Source organism: Hemicordylus capensis, chromosome 3, assembly GCF_027244095.1.
Source record: "Hemicordylus capensis ecotype Gifberg chromosome 3, rHemCap1.1.pri, whole genome shotgun sequence".
NCBI lineage: Eukaryota > Metazoa > Chordata > Lepidosauria > Squamata > Cordylidae > Hemicordylus > Hemicordylus capensis.
In genome coordinates this window covers 82,333,290-82,355,336 of record NC_069659.1, presented here as the reverse complement: position 1 = coordinate 82,355,336, position 22,047 = coordinate 82,333,290, and positions in this window count along the sequence as shown.

Below are 22,047 nucleotides of genomic sequence, written 5' to 3'. Positions count from 1 at the left end.
GATGTATTTCTGCATGAAAAGGCATCATCTGCTCATGTGAGAGCACTGTTCCCCCTCCCCAAAAAAGTAAAACTGAATCCACAGATGTTCTTCCATTTGCATAACAGTTTGCACAATATCTTGTGCTAGTGGAAGTATAGGATCCGCAACAGATCCTACTTATTGGGACATAGCTAGAAGTCATGAGGACATTTCTGTGTAAGTGTTTGGGAACAGCACTCAGAGATGCAACTAAGTAATCTTGGAGCCTGGTCCTAAAGGACTTTGGAGGCACCCTCCCCCGCTGGAAGTTAAGCATCATCCCCCTACACACACACAGAGTGACACACACAGTATTTTTAACATGTGGGTTCTTGAGGGCACAAACAGCAAATGAACTCACAAGTATGTAAGAATATAAAAATATAAAAATATTTGCTAATGCAAATATGCATTTGCAGAAACATTTCAACATAAAACTTAACATAATCCCATCCCACATATTTCTTTTCCCACACATCCCTTTGTCTCTAAAGCAGAGGTCACATGGCCGCATGGCCCCATTTGTGGGTGGAAATTGGCCAGTGCCACATTCACAGCGTGACCAGAGCAGCTCTCCCTGTCTTTAAAGGGCAGGGAGAGCCGCTCCGACCATGCTGTGAAAGTGGCACTGGTCAGTTTTGCTCACAAATGGTGCTGTGCGGTTCTGTCCATGCAGAACCTTTGCCTCCTGCATCTGATATCAGAAATTAAGGGGAGGCTGAACCCAGACCACCGCCAACCTCCCTCTGCCACTGACAATGTGGGCTTGTGGCACTGCACAGCAACTATACCACCTATATTTGGAGGCCCTGGACTAAAATCCTGGATAAAGAGGATTTGGAGTCCCTGGACTTTGGCCTGGAAGTCCAGGGTTAAGAGCACCTCTTACAACACTAGTCTTATTTTCTTTCTGTTTACAGTTCCTTGGTTTCATCTGCTTTCTTCTCTCTGCTTCCTCGTCATTAATATGATTTATATTTCCATCAGTGAAGTAAGTTTGCTGAGGTCTCAGCACCTAGCAGAGAGAAAGATGGGGGGCTGAGATAACAATGTGTTTTGCTGAAGAGAAAACTTGACTGCAGAAAATATCATTGATTGCATAGAAATGCTTCAGCAGAAGCCATGAAAGCAAACTCTTCAGGCTTGAAAGACTATCAGTTAAAGCTATTGTGACCTCATCTGTCACAGCTATATCTCTGTGGCACAAAAACTTCCATCTACATCAGAAATCCATTAGCCAGTGATCCTTAATGGAAAAAAAAAAACCCTAACATAATGGATGGGTGAGCTTTGGCATTGCTCTGAATGCTTTCTATTTTTTGTTGGGGGTTTTTGTTGTTTTGTTTTATTGTATGTGCTCATTTGCAAAACAGACAGACCCTGTTCAGCCTATTTGAAAATAATAAAACAGTCTAAAATTAAACCAGATTTACATAAACTATTGATAAATGTTTAGATTAATTAGCATCTGTGATTAAAGAGCAGGGCAGCAGTGTAATTGAAGACAAGATAATGGGTTTTAATCCAATGCCCCAGGTAAAGGACGTCATGTGAAAGGCAGACAGCTTTTGTTGTATCCCTCACAGGTCCATCTGGGGGCATATTTATTGTTTTCAGAACTCAAGCTCTGTGCCATTGCTCATGCAGACTTGCATAAGTCTCTGATACCATCACTTTACTTCTCCCTAATCCTTGTTTTATCTTAAGAAGTTAGCAGATTATTTTTAATACTTGCACAGTATGTGTCACAGTCATGAATGGTCATTGAAGGATTAAAATGAATACTATTTATCACAATTGCTCTTAGGCAAAGCTCTTTCCCATCCCTGCTAGGGGTCTGTGCAGAAGAAATTCCCACAGTCCTGTCCAAATTAGAATTTGGACTGGACCATGGTCTGCAAACCAGTTTGGTCGGGCTGAACAGCTGGACTGGCCTGTCCAACCAAACACACTTGAAGCAGTTCATGGGTTTGAGCGGCTGTAAAGGGGGATCCGATGCTTCTGAAGTTAAAAAGGGTATTGTAAAGGGCGGTAGGGCAGTGACAAGTGAGAGGCACCTTTAAAAGTCAAACAAAAGGCACTTACCAGGAGGCCTGTGGCCCTCCTCCCCTCCATCCTTGCAGCGGTGGTGGCGGAACTATCTGGCCTCCATGGCCAGATATTGCTGCTGTATGCACAGTCGGATATTACCACCGCTGCAAAGATCGGGGGCGCACCACAGGCCTGCCAGTAAGTGCTTCCTTTTTGACCTTTAAAGGAACCTCTCACTCACTGCTCCCCTACTGCCGTTTACAAAAACTTTTTTTTTACTTCAGAAGCAAAGGGGCATCCTCACCAGATTCCCATTTACAGCTGCTCGCTGGCGAACTGGTTGGTGGATGAAATGATCTCTGTCCAGTTCAATCACAGACTGGAACCCTTTCGCAAGGGTTGGTCCATTCTACACAGCTGAACCAGTTGAACTGGCCAGGTTTGTGGTGGAGCACTTTGATCCCAGACCAGTTTGGCACACCCCTAATCCATGCTATCAGAACCCCCCTTTTAAACTGGAGATGCTAGTTATTGAATCTAGGATCTTCTGCATACATCATGTGGTCAGCAACCACTGCGCTATAGTTCCTCCTGTAATTGCCAGAAATACTGAAGGCCTATTCAAACATTGGTCACATTGGCATGTAATGCAGAACCGCGGGTCCAATGAACCCACAGTTCTACTCCCCCCTGCCCCCCCCCTCTCATCCATATTGGACATCATGGAGAGCTCCCTCTCCGCAGTCAGCGAGACAGCAGGGAGGAGGGTGAATTGGCTGCCTGGGCTTCCTTCTTGATTGAAGGACAGCCCTGGCAGCCAATAGCAGCTGGAGTGAGGGAGGATCTTTCTCCCTCAACTCCTGTTGTGAAAGAACCAGACTGCAGTGTTGCATTCAGACCTAATGCTGGCACCACAGAACCAGAGGCCCAGGTGGCAAAATTCAATACAAACTGAAGGTACAAATCAGAGTCTGGGGAGCAGAGGCGTATCTAGGGAAAATAGCGCCTAGGGCAAGCACTGAAATTGCGCCCCCCTGTCCAAGCATCTGACACCCATCTTTCAGATTACTTTACCATAATATCAGCTGAAATATACAAGTCAGGCTCGTTAATCTTTTAATATTTCAAAAACTATTTAGCAGTGGATGTAGCCAGACCAAAAAATGCTGGAAAACTACAAATTTCAGTATGCTGGGGCTCATGAAATACCCAAATACTATGTGGAGGTGTACTTGGAAAACTAAACAGAAGTGTCTGTCTAATTCTCTGCTATGCATTGTAGCATCACCATTACATAAGTTTTAAAAATCAATGGAGAATTTGACTTTTCCCAGATACTCTGTAACTAATTAAAGGATATGCAGAGTAAACTGTGTCACTGCTTGGAATATATTCTAGTATTTCAGAAAGACAGTTAAAATGAGAGAAAGAGAGCAAGAAACTCCCAGTGGGCCTTAATATTAAGGATTTCACACTGATTCAAAGGCAAACTCACCATTAATAGCCATATTATTAAGACATCACATTTAACTCACTTATCACAAGAAGCAAAGTAAGAGCAAATGAATACAATCCTAGGTCATAAGCGTCAGCTCAGTATTCACAAGCCCTGATTCTCTGTACATAGTGCCAATCTGAATATGTGTACAGTGTCTTATATTATATATATTTTTATTTTTTAACCTGTAGTCCCTTTGGGGGGCTTCCTAAAGGCTGTGGGGGTGGTTGCAAAGGTTCCCCCTCCCACCACTGGCCTCTAGAGCCTCGCAGGTACCATTTGAGCATGTGCAGTGGTCATTTTTAAAAATAATCTTTTTTTTTTAAAAAAGGCCACTGAAAACAAAATGGCCACCGTGCATGCTCAAATGGCCTCTTCAATGCCTGGCATGACCTAGGGCCTCACAAAGGCCATTTCAGCATGCACGGTGGCCATTTTGTTTTCAGTGGCCATTTTAAAATATTTTATTAATTTTACAAAATGGCGCCCCCTTCAAGTGGCGCCCGGGGCACGTGCCCTGCCTGCCCTACCCCTAGATACGCCCCTGCTGGGGAGGCAAACTGTGGGTCCATTTTCTGGTGAGGCACCTTCACCTCTGGTTTCATTTTATGTGTGAATGTGGCCATTGGGTTCAACTCACATACAATCTGTGTACAATGTTAACATGTACAGATCTGTACACAGTTATTCACACATTATGCTCAGTGCATGGATTCATTTTCAAAATGAACACATATACATTTACACATAAGCATGTTGCTATGTGACTCTCAGGGTCCTATTTATGTGTGTTAAGGAGTGCTTCTGGGAGAAGGAGAGATTGAATAAAATCCCCCCCCCCACCTGTGCAGCTGGACTCTGGATTATTAAACACCTCCACACTTCTAATGAGGATGTCAGACACTATGCATAATTTTTAAGCCTCAATTATGTCTCCTCTTAGACCTGCCCAGTTTGGCCCATAATAAATGGACAATATTGGGCTATTCACATACGCAGGCAAGATTGGGCTAATGAAGCCACATTTCTCTTGCAAGCGGCATGGCATCAAACCGTGTAGGGAGCCCCGGCTGTTAGCCAGGGTTAAGGGCATGAGTGCGTTATTACCCCAGACTAATTGATCATGTGTTGGTGCCACATGGCTCCGCACAGCACTTACACATGAGTAACCTCCCTGCCTGCATCAGGAGGCTACCCATAATACACCATGCTCTTGCACAGTGCATTACGGGAGTGCTGGGGGCCTCCTGGGCCTCAAACATCCCGGCTGTTGGTAGCAGCCGATGAATGTCTAGGCAAGCGATCTGCTTGTCCAGCCGGAAGACAAGGATCATCTGTGGGGGGAAGTAAGCACATTAAGGCTTCCTCCCCTGCAGCATGGAGCCTCTTCTCCCTGATAGTGAGAAAGGGCTCCTTGTATATTGCACAGAGGATTGTTTCTACTTTTACCTGTCCTGCAAGGTTTTTTACTATTAAATCCAAATCGAAAGCACACTTCATTACAGCATACATATTACTATATCATATAAACAAATCTTTCATAATTATCAATAAAACATCAACCATTCTTGTGCTTATGTCCCCCATTTATTTAATGCTAATTTGTATCATAAAATCATCATATAGTCTGTTCAATTTGTGATTCAAATTCAGCTATATATGTCCTGTGAAATATTTTCATACTGAAATCTCTCTTGTAAGTTTAAAGATGAAAATAACTTGCACTTCCACTAGTAAGCATCAACGCAACATATAACATTTGGAGTTAAAAGTGGGCCCCAGATCTGGATAAGTTGAAACCACTGTTCTAGAGAGCTCATCAGTACAGTATGTTTTAGTCTGTTTGTTATTTTACATTACTTCCACAGTAACAGATCCTGACAACTTCTGCTTCAGTAGGAAATTGTTCAAAACTGCATTTACCATGGAGTTATTTTCATTGCTAAAAGATCTTTACAATGGGTATAGGTAGCTGAGAATGTGTTCCAAAGAAGGCTTCAAGTAGACCATAGGGTAGGGTTTTTTTTGTCTAAAAGTAAATGGCTTGTCAAATATAATTACTCACAAGGAATTTATTTCTCTGCCATTTGAGTATCTAGAGATTTGATTTATGAAGTAGGAAAGGGAATTGTCTTCAGGTACTTCAGGTACATTTAAAAAACCTGGTACATTTGAAATTTGACCTTGCTATTCCAACCATACATTCTGTTCATTAAAATTTTGAAATTATTGCCTGTATAAAACATGGTAGTGAGGTTTTAGGTTCTGCCAATTTTCAGCAGGATCCTCCCAAAATCTGACCCCTTTGCTTTTGTTCTAGTGGCTAAATTTCATAGAAACATATAGGATTTTCCAAGAGCTGGACATCACAAATCAAGAATTTCTTGCAGTTTTCCAAAAAGTGTTTTTGCAAAATAAAATATAAAATAAATGAAATCTAAGATGCAAGATAGCTTGCACCAAAGGTCTTGCCAGTGTCCTTTAAGACACTTAAAGGGGGAGGGGAAGCAAGTGAGGAACTGCAGCTTTACAATGCAATATATCCAGGACCTTTTAATGCCTCTGAGGGATCTGGGGGAAGACTGATCATTTGAGTGCCCCTACTCACCTTCTTCTCTCTGGCTGACATACTGTGGAATGTTGTGCAAGTGGTGCAAAAAAAGAAGAAGCACAAACTGAGTTTGCTAAAGTGCAGTCATTATCTGTAATGGCTCCACTATTGCTCAATTCCATTTGCACATTTGTGCTTCCATGACATCCCTCTTGTGCAACTGTGCAAGTGATATGTTAGTGTTACTGCCTTGAGTGAAAATGATGGATCTGGTCATTTTATATATTAAACCATATTTTGGATGGGGTCCTCTCCATGTACTGGGTCAGGGGCAATCCCCCCCCCCCATTAAAAAGGGCTGTGAGTAGATCCTGAAACCCTAGGAGTAATGTCCATGTCCATGACTCCAGTCATCCTGGAGCAGGAGACCTGTAGGCTGTTCAGAAGAGAACATTTACTGTTATGTAATGATTAGGAAAGGAAAAAATAGAAAGGTAAGAAGGGGAAATAGTGTCATATTTCCTTTCATTACTTCCACAAAATCCCTGTGTTGTAGGATCTCAGACCCCAGCACTTCTGGTTCTGTTCAGAGCTCCAGCCACCATGGAGGCTGGATGGGGCTTGCAAAGGAGCCAGGAGGTTTCAGGAGAGGAAAAATGACACTCCCACCACCAGCACCACCACCACCACCACACACACTTCCCCATTCCACCTGAAAGTTTCTTTTCTAGTGCTATATAGGCTCAGGTTCAGGGCTAGCCACCACGCCAAAACCTGAGCACTTTGGTCGACACCTAAAACAGCACTTGTGCAGCAAAGGAAGCACATGTCCAGCTGCTACTTTTCAAAGTGACATATCATGAGGGGCGATTTTCACCAGTTTCCTCTTCTTTCTGAAGTCCTATCTGCCATTCAAAAACTCCTCCCTGAGGATAGTGCAACACTTAGGGGCATATTTTATGGTGGCTAAGAGCATTTCAGAGGGAAGGGGAAATCAGCAAAAGTCCTCCCCCCCACGGCTGAGCACACTGTTTCACTCTAGAACGCAGCAGCTGCACACATGCTTCATTTGCTGCTTGAGTACAGATGTTGGCCTTTGTTGCTATATTGTCGTGTAGGGCCCTAGGATGGGGCAAACCTGATAGCTAACTTAGTCATTAGGCTTGACCAAAGTTTCAGGCTTGTGGGCCTGTGCTAGGCCTTTATGCTGGTGGGAGGGGCAGGCTCTCTACTCTTCTCTGTGTGTTTGTACTGAACTGTCAAATAACAGGAAGGTGATATAACAATTGTGGTTAGGGATGTGCACGGTCCGGAGCAGTCCGGACCGGCACCGAAGGGGGGGGCCTTTCTTTAAGGGCGGGGAGGGCTTGCTTACCCCTCCCGCCTCTTTTCCCCCTCCAGCGCCCGTATTTAGCAGACTAACGGGGCGCTGGAAACCAGCCGCCCCCGCCGCGGGCAGATTTGCCCACCAAAACTACCAATGCCCCTGCTGCCGCCCGCCCGCCAGCCCTCCCTCCCTCCCTCCCAGCTGCCCGCCCGCCCGCCCGAGGACTCACTCGATGCTTTAGAAAAAATGAGAGGAGCTACCAGATGGAGCTCCTCTCGCTACGAAGGCCTGCTGTATACTGAAGGCACTTTGCGCGCGCGCGCGCATGCGTGCGCCACAAAGGACGCCGATCGCCGGAGGCCCAGTCTACCCGCCAGGAAAAGGCCGGGTAGACCGGGCCTCCGATCGCTGGAGGCCCGGTCTACCTGCCGGGCTGGGTAGACTGGGCCTCCAGCGATCGGAGGCCCGGTCTACCCGGCCTTTTCCCGGCGGGTAGACCGGGCCTCCGGCGATCGGCGTCCTTTGCAGCGCGCGCAAAGCGCCTTCAGTATATAGCAGGCCTTCGTAGCGAGAGGAGCTCTGTCCGGTAGCTCCTCTCGTTTTTTCTAAAGCATCGAGTGAGTTCTCGGGTGGGCGGGCGGGCAGCTGGGAGGGAGGGAGGGAGGGAGGGCTGGCGGGCGGCGGCAGGGGCATTGGTAGTTTTGGTGGGCAAATCTGCCCGCGGCGGGGGGGGGCAGCGGCAGGGGCGGCTGGTTCCCAGCGCCCCATTAGTCTGTTAAATACGGGCGCTGGAGGGGGCAAAGAGGCAGGAGGGGTAAGGAAGCCCTCCCGCCCTTAAAGCAATACCCCCCACCCAGACCCGAACCAGCAAGGGCCAAACCGGTCCGGCAGTTCGGCCATTCTTTAGAATGGCCGCCGGACCGGTTCGGACTCACCCCGAATTGTGGTTCAATGTATCCAGGAAATATGCCCACCACAGAGCTTCAGTGTTTTTAAGATCACAAAGGGAACAAGGTTCTGAAAAACAATGACACTGGATAAGGTAGAGCATAATCTGCATAATTGTAACCACTATTTGCATAATTGTGACTTTAATTTATGGGGGGATGTATCTGAGCAACTGAAAGGGGCAACTTTGGGGTACCAACCAGTCATTCGAAAATAAACAAGGGAGTGGATAATTAGGTGAAAGGTTACCCAAGATGGGGTACAAAAGTAGGGTGAAGGTGGTATACGGAGCTTCTAGCTGTAGAATCCAAAGGAAAGAATTGTGGAACGCAAGGACAAGACAGTGGAGTTGAATCAGGAATATTAATGGTTTAATAAGACAGAAATTATTTACAGAGAGGCAAGTGTAGTCCGCCTTCAGTGCTCTTGCTGCTGGCTGTTTGTTAGCCCCGTCTCTACTCCAGGAATAAAAGTAACTAATGCATCATTCAAAAGCTGGCCTGGATCAATGAATGGATTAACCCAAAACACCACACTAGCTTCTAGTTTCTAGCTTCATTTAATCTTTTAGCTCTGGCTTCTGCTTTTGTTTTGATTCCTTACTGTTCTTATCTTGTGCCAAGAATGCCTTGGTGTTATCTGCTCTTGTCAAGTCTGGCGAGAATAAAGTTCTTGTATTTGATAATTTGTGTACAGGCTTGCTTCCTTGGGACAGTAGGCAACAAATGAACAACAGTCTAGACTTATGATTCCCTTGATTCCCCGTGGAATAAATTCCTTCGCAAAAATCTCTAGCAGATTTTTGGTAAGCCAGCCAGGAGTCGAACCTAGATTAAGTGAAGATTTCTGGAGAGTGTAAAGAAAAAAGGTTTTTCTTTTTCTCCCTTCAGAAATAGCCCTCTAAGATGCAGGGAGGTTAGGTTTTTTGTTTTGTTTTTTTAAACACCTCTATGGTGTAGAGAGGTGAGTTAACTTTTTAAACTTTCAATCTCCTCTTCGTCCCTCTCCTTCCCATCAGTCCTCATCTCTATTTTTTCAATCTCATCTTTACTTTTGGGGCCATTCTGATGTTTTTTCCATATACAATTTTCTTCTAAGTTACAAATTAATATACTTGTACCAGCCTTATTTTAAGTGGCCCTCTTTTGTTTCTAAACTTCTGAGGTGTGAATTCTCATACAATCATAGCAAATGAGATTTTTTTCAATTAAACAATTCTCATGACCCCACTTTCACTTTTTCACACTTTCCTTAATATGAATAATATGAGGAAGTAATCAATTTAGCACACTTCACCTTATGAAGACGAACCTCATAAAAATAAATTCACCAAAATTCACCCCCTGCCCAATCACTCTTAAATTGGGGATGGGTGGTAGCCTCCACCCATTAGACACTATGTACCAGCCCACCCCAATCCTTTGGGGCAGATCCACTTTCTGCCCCCAATCTGCCCCAAAGATACCCAAACTTCAAAAATTCTCAAAAAATCAGCCCTCTGCCCAATCCCCCTGAAATTGGGGTGGTAGCCTCCACCCATTAGGCACTACCACCCCACCCCACTATTTTGGGACAGATCCACTTTCTGCCCCCAAACTGCCCCAAAGTCACTAAAACTTCAAAAATTCTCAAAAAATCAGCCCTTTGTCCAAACCCCCTGAAATTGGGGTGGTAGCCTCCACCCATTAGGCCCTACCACCCCACCCCATATTCTGCCCCAGGCCCCACTTTCTGCCCCAATATGCCCCAATATGTCCCAAAGCCATGAAAATTACAGAAATTTACCAAAAATCAGCTCTTTGCCCAATCCCCCTGAAATTGGGGTGGTAGCCTGCACCCATTAGGCACTACCACCCCACCCCACTCCTTTTGCCCAGATCCCATGCTATGCCCCTGAACTGCCCCAAAGTCACTAAAACTTAAAAAAATCACCAAAAAACGACCATGAACTGAATCACCCGAATTTTTCAGGTCTGAAATTTGGGTGATTTGGCTGGTGCCCGAAAAATATTGGGGGACATCGGGGGTGATTTGGTTCAGCCCCGAATCACCCAAAATTGTTCATTTCGGGCACAGATCATTCTGTGCCCGAAATTTTTTGCACATCCCTACCCATAAGGCCCTCAACGGCTTAGGTCCAGGGTACTTAAGAGAGCTCCTTCTCTGTCATGAACCCTGTCGCCTATTAAGATCATCGGGAGAGGTCCAGTTATGGTTGCCGCCAACTCTTTTGGTGGCAACTCATGACCGGGCCTTCTCTGTGGCTGCCCCAGGGCTTTAGATTGTGCTCCCTGCTGAATTAAGAGCATCTCCTTCTCTGTTTGTTTTTAGGAGGACACTGAAGATGTACCTGTTTTCCCATGCTTTTAACTGAAATTTTAAATTTTAATGTGTGTTTTTATCTACCGTGATTTTTATCTGTTTTTATGAATTTTAAATGTTTTTATATTATGTTTTAAGTTGTACACTGCCTCGAGATTTCTGTACTAGGTGGTATAGAAATGCAATCAATCAATCAATCAATCAATTAAAAATTATACAATTTTAGCATACAATCTTGACTCAGTGAAACTGCCTGAGTGAACTTCCTACACACTACTACTTCAAATAGTATCAAACTGTTCACTTATACTGGTAGCCACAATCAACAGTAATAAAAACATTTCTTTGGAAACAAGAGCTAATGCAGATATTACATATACTTAGTAATAATTCACCTTTTCACATAAAGTTTGTCTGTGTTTGTAGGGCATACTATGTGCTTATGGTAATCTGAATCTCCTGCTTTCTACCTCAGGAATAAATTTGTATATTGAGTCCTGATAATTTAGTGTGCTTGGCTTCTTTATGGTGCTGTGGTAATTTGCATTATGATCATGTGGGATGCTGCTAAAGTGGATGTCCTTAGTCTGACTGACCTGTTTGTTCAGCTGCCTGAGCAGCTAATCACGTGGAGAGTATCTTGGCTTATAAAAATCTCTATAGTTGTCCCATAAAACTAATGGAGCCATTTACATGTGAAGACAAAACTGGACTAAGGAAGCCCAGCCCAGTTTTGCCTGTGCATGTGTGCTGCTGGGATTGGGTCCAATCCTGGTGGCACCTCAGTGGCAAACCCACCTCTGTAACCACCCTCTAAAATGAGGTTAGGAGAGTGAGCACTCTCCTAACTCAATTTTTGTGATCGTTTGCCAGTGGCTGGCAGACTGCTGGGCTCCTGGCCAGCTTCGGGGATGGAAAGGGGGATACCCCAAATGCACCGTGCACTCATGCCATGCATTATGGGAGCTCGGGGGGGGGCGGAGCGATGCGTCCTAGCACCCTGACCTTCTGTGCTACTGGCAGCAGCTGGTAATCATCTGGGCAGGTGATCCTCCCACTGAAAATGAAGCCCTCGTTCATATGCAGGGAGGTAAGCTTTTTAAGGCTTCCTCCCTGCTAGCCCTCTTGCCCTTTCTCACTGCTCGTGAGAAAGGGCTCATGGTGTCATTTGCCTGAGCAAATTTGAGCAACAGCACAATTTTGCAGGAGGGAAAAATACAATCTCCTAAGGTGCATCTTGGGATATCTTCCAGAGAAAGAGGGGGGGACCCCTTACAACATCTTCCACAACCAAACCTGCCACACAACAATGATGTATAAGAATGTAGAACACATATGGCAACAATGCAGCTCAGTGTCCACATTAGGGGTGTGCAATTCGGATTTTCTGTGTTTCGATTTGTAACCAAATCAAAACAGCCCTGATTCGATTTGGATCCGAATCTGACCCATCCGAATCACCCCAAATTCGATTCGGATCCAAATCGCAGCTGATTCTAATTGATTAGGATTTTGGATTTGTCCTATTAATTTCCCCCAGATTCCCAGCTTTCATTTAAAAAAAAAAAAAAAAAGCTAAGCTCTAGCCCTTGTAGAAGTGGAGTTATGGAGCAAAATGTGTGGGCACTATTTTTTAAGTGTTCGGATTCTTTGGTGTAGAATAACTTTCACTCAATGAATCCTTATAAGGATTCACTACACACCTTCATTTCTTCTATTCATTTTGACTGTCTTTTAGACAGTGCCAATTGTCAACTGCCATGTGCCAACTACACCCCACTCCCACCCACAAGGCAGTGGGGTACTACTCAGTTTAAGTTAAGTGCCTAATGGGTGAGGCTACCACCCAAATTGCAGAGGAATTGGACAAAGGGCTGATTTTTGGTGAATTGTTGAAGGTTTAGTGTCTTTGAGGCAGATTTGGGGCATAAAGTGGGATCTGGGGTGGAAGAGTGTGGTGATGTGGTAGTGCCTAATGGGTGGAGGTTACCACCCAAATTGCAGAGGGATTGGGCAAAGGGCTGGTTTTTGGTGAATAGTTGAAGTTTACTAATCTTTAAGGTTTTCCCCTATAAGGTATAATGGAGGTTTCTGCAGCCCATAAGTGCACTTGGAGGGCGCTGGGGTGGCCCAGAGTGAGTGGTGGTATAGTGCACATAGGGTGCCAGCCACTCCCATGGGTTTGCTAACCCATGGGGACAGGGTTCTGTTGTTTCTGAGGTGGTCTGAGTGTAGATTCTATGGTAGCAAATGAGAGTGGATTCATGGTTTGTATTGAAAATTTCATTTGCTACCAGATAATCTACACTCAGAACACCTCAGAAACAACAGAACCCTGAAACCCATGGGGGTGGCTGGCACCCTCTGTTCACTACACCACCACTCACTCTGGGCCACCCCATCACCCCCCAAGTGCAGTTATGGGGCTGCTGAAACCTACATGATTTCCTATGGAAAACTTCAACAATTCACCAAAAACTAGCCCTTTGCCCAATCCCTCTGCAATTTGGATGGTAGCCTCTACTCATTAGGTACTTAACTTAAACTGAGTAGTACCTCACTGCCTTGTGGGTGGGAGTGGGGTATAGTTGGCACATGGCAGTTGACAACTGGCACTTTCTAAAAGACAGTCAAAATGAATAGAAGAAATGAAGGTGTGTAATGAATCCTGATAAGGATTCATTGAGTGAAAGTTATTATACACCAAAGAATCCGAACACTTAAAAAATAGTGACCACACATTTTGCTCCATAACTCCACTTCTACAAAGCCTAGAGCTTAGCTTTTTAAAAAAAAAAAAAAATGAAAGCTGGGAATCTGGGAAAATTAATAGGACAGATCTGAAACCCAAATCTATTTGAATCGAATCAGCCGCGGTTCGATTTGTACCCGAATCTAGCCAATGGACCACAGGGGTGATTCGTTTTGTCTCCGAATCACCCGAATCAGCTAGATTCGGGTACAAATCGATTTGTATCCTAATCGATTCGCGCATCCCTAGTCCACATTTGCTCATATATCTATGGTAGTATAATGTCTTCGTTTGACCTATGCCCCACTAAAATCCATAGGTATCAAGTTTTTTAAAAATTAGCATAGGGGTTTGTGGGTGGAATGCCATAAAAATGCAAAAATGCTATGAGCTGCTTGAAAGTGATGGATATAAAGGAAAGTGTCACTAGGATTACAGCTTGTGCTTCAATAATTTTCCATGACTTTTCTGGTTTTGAAAGTAGTAGTGACTTTTACTCCCTCACTAAAGTATGCAATGCTTTAAATTTTAATGAGTCTATCCAATTCATCATTTCACTCTGTCAAAATGTGTTAGCAAAGAGGGCTGCTGGTCATAGCTAATACATTTCACATCTTCTTTCCACTTTGAAAGTAACTCTTGACTAAAATAATAGTTTTGAAACCTTAAAAAGTTTTAGAAAATAAAAATGGGGTTAGAAAAGCAATTTATTTATTCAGCTGCAAAAAAATATTAGCTCGGTTTCTATTCATGAAAATAAACTATAGTATCATCACTGTTGAAATAATCCACCACCAATTTGCTTAACCTATAAACTCTAATTGGGTTTGGTATCATTTTCAACACAACCACCTCCCTCTATCTTGTTTACACAATGACAACTTTCTTTGCATTCTAAATCAGTCACCTTTAACCTCTCGTGAGCTAAATAATAATGGAAGGATGTTTACATACTTTTTTTGTTTTTTGTTTCCTGGAGAAATATGCATTTTGACATATGCATACTGCTGAGAGCTGTGATATTCCTGATGCCACCCACAAAATTTCAAGCACTATAGGCCAATATCTAAGACCCACCACTCAACAACAGCATTTTGTTGTTGGACAATGTTTTGTTAAGGATACATCCTCTCAAAGGCAGAAAAGAGGAGAAAGAGCAAATTGGGTATCTTATATTTTACATATAGTGACTTTAAAACATGACAATAATAATTATGATAAAGAATATTTTTCCTCTTCCAGTTCTTTAAGGTTTTCTGATTCTGGATCAGATTCCTTCAATTCCTATTTTAAAACACATAGAAGCCTTTCTATGGCTCATTCCTAATCACCGATTGGCCCATTTGGAAATAGCGTCAAACCACAGGTAAAAGAAGCTGTGGCTAATCTGTGAAGCCAAGAATCATGCTTCAGATGATTGATGAAGTGCAATTTGGCAGCCTCTGGCTTCGAGACAGAGAAACCCCTCCCTCTTCCTAGTCTGCTCAGGTTACATCCCAGCAAGCTCCGTTCCACTCGCATCGCTAGACTGTGTGAAAGGCTTCAGCACATCAGGAAAGTGGCAACTATAGGCTATAATGTTAGAGGAGGTGTGCTCAGTGTGATTGTGGCTTTTTGGTACTGATCACCTACCTTGGGCAAGGAAAACACATTTTAACCCTTTCTTCACACCATTTGCACCACTGCCTTTGCAAGAACTCCCAAGCTAATAGGTCATGCACAAGCAGAATTATTGATAACCCAAGATGGCAAGCAGCACTTCCAGATGGCAGTGGCGTCTTGAGGGAGAGACGCAAAACAACAACTGAGAAATTGGGAAGAGGGGGTGATGGGGTGATGGATTGGTGGCTGGGTGGTTGGGAGAAGGGACGACCCACCAGAAAAGTTGATACTGCGTCATATCAAGGCAGCTGCTCCCAGAGCTTAGAGAGGATGTCATGCAAAGTAAGTGTAGCTGGTGTTTCTGGGAGCTCTTACCTGCCCAGAAAGGTGGTACCTGGTGAAGCCATGTGACCACCACCTTTGGTCAGGAAGAGTGACCTGTGTTTTAAGCATCCAAACATAAAGAGAAGGGGGAAATTTATGCATGTAGTTTACAATCTCTGCATTTAAAGTGCTGTTGTAGAGATTTCCCTTGGTAGCAACTGCAGTGCAAACCTACACACTCCTCCCTGCCACCACAGGATGGGAGCCTACAACCAGCAAGTGGACTCTCCCTATGGGGGCATCTGCTTGCCACATTAGAATTAAACATCCATAAACATCCCTAAAAATGGCTGTTCACTTCTGCCTGTGAGGATCTCTGCATACCCCTTGTGGGGGTGCTCTTTTAATCTCCCTGGGGAAGGACAAACTGAGGCTATTCCCACACCCAACTGAAAGTGGGCTAAGGGAGCTTAGCCCACTTTCCATTCATCATGGGAACCACAGGCTCGCGGGTGAGCCTGGTGCTCCCAAGGCAGCTAGCCTGCCTAAAACACCCTCCCTATAAATGAGGTTAATGGAGTGAGTGCTCCATTAACCCAATTTTGTTGCTTGTGTGTCACCGCAGTGCACAGTGACACACAAGTAGACCCCTGACTGGGAGGCTGCAAGCAGCCCCCTAACCTCGGGGGTCTCTCCAGGATGCCCCACGCATTCACGCAGGGCATCCTGGAACTTCCATGGGCTGACCGGCCCCCGATCCCCACCTGCCAGCTCCATGATGGAGCCAGTAGTCATGTGGGCAGCCGATCCAGCCTCCCAGGGCTCTGGGCAGGATCATCTGTGGGGAGAGTGGGCTAAACCCACTCTTCCCGCAGACCCAACAGAAGCTCTTCTCATGGATTGTGAGAAGAGTTTCACTGTCTTCCCCAGTTGAGAAGGAAGGGACTGGGGGCCCCCTCCCTCTCTCTGCCATGAAGAAAGTATCGGGCCCCTCTCTTCCCACTTTGACTGGTTAAAGATAGACTGCACAAGTGTACTCTCTACTTTTTTTCATATGTGTGCAAAATGAGTTATGCTCTGGGTGTCAATATGAATGCAGTGTGTGAGCACGTGCATTCAGAATGGGGCCTCTCTGAGTGGAAGCTAAAATTAACTAAGCTGACATTTTAAAAATCTGTTGCATATGCACATGAGAATGCTTTAATAGGAACACCACACTGCACCTGGCAATACCACCCCTGCCTGTTGGTGACCTGTTTTCCCCACACAAGCACCCATTGTGTTTTAGACTGATAATGGGGCAAAGGGTTATTTAGGAAGGGAAGGGAATGAAAGGAATATTGCACACACCACCTCAAGTTAGGGTTATCCAATTCATGGTCAATTTTCCTTTGCAGGAACGCATTATACTGGGCCAGTCCTGGATATCTCCTAAAAGTGGGGCCAGCATTCAGAAAGCTTTGAAACGTATTCCCACTTGCAATTTGTGGGTGCTGAAGTAATCATTTGTTACCTGTAGGGGTGTGCCAAACCAGTTTGAATAGAAACGGGTGCAATTTGAACTAGCCCAGTTTGACCGGTTCAAACTTGAACCAGACTGCACGCTCCAAAAGGTGGCCAGTCTGAGTCTGAACCAGACCAGGCCCAGTCTGATACGGACTGGTTCGGCCCAGTTCAACCCAGTTCTAGAGCTATGCTTGAAAAGGGGAATCCAGCACGAATTCACTTTTACAAGCAAAGGGGTTTGGGAATCTTTGAAAGGTGTTGTAAGGGCTCGGCTGGGGGGGGGCAGTGAGAGGACACCTTACTGGCTCCTGTGGCAGTGGCAGCTCCTCTATGCCCCTCTAGTGACCACCCCACAGCAGTGCAGCCTGACAAATGCACAGAGTCCATTTGTGTGACCACCACACATCCACAGAGGCTGGAACTGAGCCACTGCCAGCCCGTGCTGCTGGCGGGGGGGGGGGGGGCGGCAAAGTGCTTGCAGGGCTTAGAGTTTGATGGTTATAGTCCACCTCCAGATTTGCTAAAAACCAATCTGTTTTTAAACCTGTTTAACCTGTGTAAGTATAACAGCTTTCAAAGAAAACCAAATATAAAGGACAATAGGTTGCCTTCTGTTAAAGTTCACATTCCAGTAAACACTATCTCACTCTCACATAGGTTGGGTTCAGAGGCAGGAGTGGCAGGTACAAGTGCCACCAGGTGCGCGGGGGGGGGGGGGCAAGAGACACCTTTAAGCACAAATTAATAGCTGCTTACCTCCGCTCTGGCTGCAGCTGCAATCTACTCCAAGCAGCAGTGCACTGCCCGGCATTCCTTGCAGCGGCGGATCGGCTCCACCACTCACCTGGCTTCTGTGGAGCCCATCCCCTCCACCAGTGGTGGAGCTGATCTGCTGCTGCTGGGAGTGCCGGGCAGTGCACTGCTGCTTGGAGTAGTTTGCAGCTGCAGTCTGAGCAGAGGTAAGCACCAATTAATTTGTGCTGAAATGTGCCTCTCGCCACCGCCGGCCCCCCCATCAGCATCCACACTGGCCACTTCTGTTCAGCTGCATGGTGGAACCTGAAGTTGCCATTGCCCCTGGAGCACACTCAGAGGCGTAACTAGGGAAAACGGCGCCCGGGGCAAGCACTGAAACGTTGCCCCCCCCACTGCGCCCCCCGCCCCCCCAACATACTATATTATACTTAGGTTTTTCCTCACAAGCGCCCGCCGCCGCTGCCAAGCCAGGCCACTGACTGGCCGCCAGGTGCCAGCAAAGCAATGCGGGGGGCGCAGGCGGCGCGGAAGGGACCGCTCGTGGGGAAGGGGGCACCGACGCGCTCCCTTGACTGCTGCAGCACTGCTGCACTGAACAGGAAACATTTGTATTAACAAAATTTTTTAAAAAAAAAATAAATAAAAATTGGTCATGACGGCGCCCCCCCATGTGACCAGAAAAGATGGCGCCCGGGGCACGTGCCCCCCTGCCCCCCCTATAGTTACGCCTCTGAGCACACTCACCCCACCCCATCCCCAAGCAAGCCTCTGCTTCCGAGCCAGCTTCTGATCCAAATCCACCATTTTTCTTCCATGAGAGAACCTATTTGAATCTTATTTCAAATCTGAGTGACAGATGTCAAGTTCTCTAATGGTAATGGAAGTAGGGCAGGGTATACTGAGATTGGTGGGTTTGGACAATACAGTCTTGGCATATTGGAAGCATATTAATGTTAACCTGGTTTTCAGGGTTTTAATCGTTTTGATAGTTTAATTGTTTTTTAAGATGTTTTTAAATTGGTGTTTATATTTGTATTTCTGTTTTAAATGTTTTTTTTTTTAATGATTTCTGTTTTTTAATTGTAAACTGCCCTGAGCCAGCATGGAAGGGCAGTATAAAAATTGAATAAACAAACAAACAAACAAACAAACAAACAAATAAAACATTGGAAGCTGAAATGGAAGTAGAGGCTTGCTTGGGGATGGAGGGGAGGATGCGCTCCTGGGAAGCTGGCAACCACAGGTGTAGCCATACATTGGAACCCAACCCATGTGAAGTGAGATATTTCTTATGGAAATGTGAACTTTAAAAGAAGGCAACTATTGTGCTGTCATATGTCTAAATTCAGTCATACTATTTCTCTAGACATCAATTATATCATCAGTTTAAGATTTCATTGTAAAAGAAAGTCTAGAAGGTCAATCAACATAACTTCCCCTTCAATCTCAATTTGTAACACTTAGATTCTCTTTGAGGCAAACCATGAGATACTTTTTAATGAGCAATTGGCTCAGGGGTTGTTGAAACCAAAGTAGTATTTTAAAACAAAATATGCATTGCTTCTAAGACTTATTAGAGTCTTACTAGTTCTAATTTATTTGACCTGTAGTTTAATGGTTCAGTAAGTAGTACTTGCAATTTTTTTCCTATACTGAAACAAAGCATTAGATCTCATATGCCTTATCATAGCTTGGTAACTGGAAAACAATGTAAGAATTCAGGCATATGCCATATGACCTCTCTCTCTCTCTATCTATATATATATATACATACACACATACACACACACACACACGAAAGAAAAAGCACATTTTATTTGTTTCTTTGTTTTTCTGTGAAAACCATTGATCACTATACTGGTAGCCCTGCCAATTTTTTTATCAACATGATCAATGTAATCAAATTTTAATCAACCTATCAAATTTTAATCACACTACAGAAATCAAAAGTTTCTGAAGTTTCACTTGTAAGGCAAACTAAAATGTTGCCAAGTTGTAAGAAACAGAGAGATTCTACATCATAGAATTAGAATCTCTCTTGGATTCTGTGAGAACACACCTATGTATTTCATGAGGGGGGGAAATTCCCAATTACCAGCTAGAGACTTGAAGTTCTCCTGGTGTGCAAAAGGCAAGCAAAATGAATCAGTCATCTGAATTATTCATGGGACTTCTTCTGATTCAGCAATTGGTAAAGTAAATAGTGAAGATAATACACAGAGTAATACACATCACATTGGTATGCTCACCAAGAGGACTATTTTATTTATTTATTAAGTGCCTATTACATTTCTCCCGAGATAGTAAGGGAGAGAAGGAGAAAAAAATAACTGCAATGCATTGTTCCCCACCGATATTTTCCTAGAGATTAGCAATTCATTTAATTTAATAGCAAAAACACTGCAAAAACACTGCACCGTACAGAACTGTTTTCCTTTAGTTCACCTAGATTATATCTGACCTGACCTATGAGATTGGTGAAAATGAAAGGTAAAATACTGCAGTGCACCTCCATTAGTAGAGCTTTCTCTCTGTGTGTTTTAGTTCCATACAGAATACACCCTCTAAATCCAATTGGAGCAGATGGTGATTTATGAGCAGATACTGACTTTAAAAACAAAGTTTCAACATTGTATATTTGCTAGTTAACTGTGCATAATGCACAGACTTGCTGCTTTCTGCTGCTTTACAAGACTCTGTGATTCAATGAGATTACTATCGAATGAGAGATCAGAGTTTAGCAGGTGTGGGAAGGTGAGAAAATCAGCAGGACGGTCATAAATTTTGACTTCCCTTTTAATGTGGAATTCTTGCTAAGAAATGATGCTATAATAAATGCATATTTGCCACAGCTTGAGAAAGTGACTTTGAGCAGCCATTTCTTTCAAGATAGATAGGGTATTAATTGTATGCATAAGACTAAAAATAGAATGTCATGCAAAAAAGCTTAATTCTTAATCTTTTGCTAGACAGAAGGTGATGGTGGAAGAACAACAATTAACAATAGATTACAACATATTCACACTATGGTTTTTCTGCCTCAGTGTGATTAGCACTTATCTTATGGTGGACATGTGGAAGCAGTTTCACTATTATGGTGGACAGCATATTCTACTGTCTGTAATGAGCATCCCACTCTAGAACCTGTAGTACAAATCAACCATGTTTGAAATTTAATGCAGAGGGATATACTGGTCAACATTTGCACAAATGCTGTACGTGTGTCACTAATAGAAGCATTGTGCAGATGTTGTACTCCTGCTTCTGAAGTGTGGGTGCTCATGCATGGGAGGGAACTTTTCACCAGTCTCCCCTTCCCTGGAAGCAGTCTGTGCAATACGCAAATAAGTCCCTTAGGGTCACACAGGGACATATTTGTATGCCGCACAGAATTCTTCTGGGCGAAGGGAAGACTGGCAAAATCCCTCCATACCACACGCTAACAAATGCACTTCAGAAGCATGTCTGTTTCTTTTAGTTGCATGTGCACAGCATTAAGATGGTAGCTACTCTACTTATACATGTCTTGTTAAATGTGTGGAAATGGAACAAACCTATTATAAAATGGGTAGTCAAGTGAACCATATAAAAAGTAGACTTGGGGAGAATATGCACCTACAATATTCTCTGAAATTAATCAGAGGAAGAATATGAGGTGGGAGGATTCTGAGGAATCGGAATTGTGCAGCCTCTTTAAAAAAACAAACAAACATGGAAATCTCAATTCATTCCCCACTCCCAGAGATATTCTGAAGGTCTGCTTCTTCTATTAGGCATGCCCCCAAGTAGCCATATTAGATATGTGGATTCTTCATGTGTGTGAAAATCCAAGAGTAAGTAATGCTGAATGGGAGATCCATTCTCCTAAGGATTCTTTCGTCCTCCAGGCAAAGAAAATTCAAAAATATAGTGGTTGGAGATTATTCTTGTCTATCTCTAATTAAAAAAACTAGGGTCTTTTTCTCAGAGAAAATCCCCAAAGACTGAAAACAAGTGTTGTTCATTTAAAAGCTTTGATTTGTGTCAGGTCATGTGCCCATTTTTGTTTGCTTGCTTGTTGCATTTATATGCCACCTTTCTGCCAAAGTACTATTATGTAAATACTAAAAGAAGAACAAAATAAATGTTATAGAGAGGCTGTTCTCACAAGCAGCCAAGACTGGGCAAGGGTAGCTAAGCCCCAGCTTGGCTGCCTGTAGGAACCCGTGAGAACCAACCAGCTCCTGGTGGAATATTGGCAGCAAACTCGCCTCGGGCCTCCCTCTTAAATGGGCTTAAGAGAGCAAGCGCTCTCTTCGCCATGTTCCCTTGACTATGTATCAGCACTGGCTGTTTTCAGCCAGTGCTGACACACTGATGGGTGCCAACTTGTAGCAGAGGGGATCCCCACAATGCACTGTGCACTCATG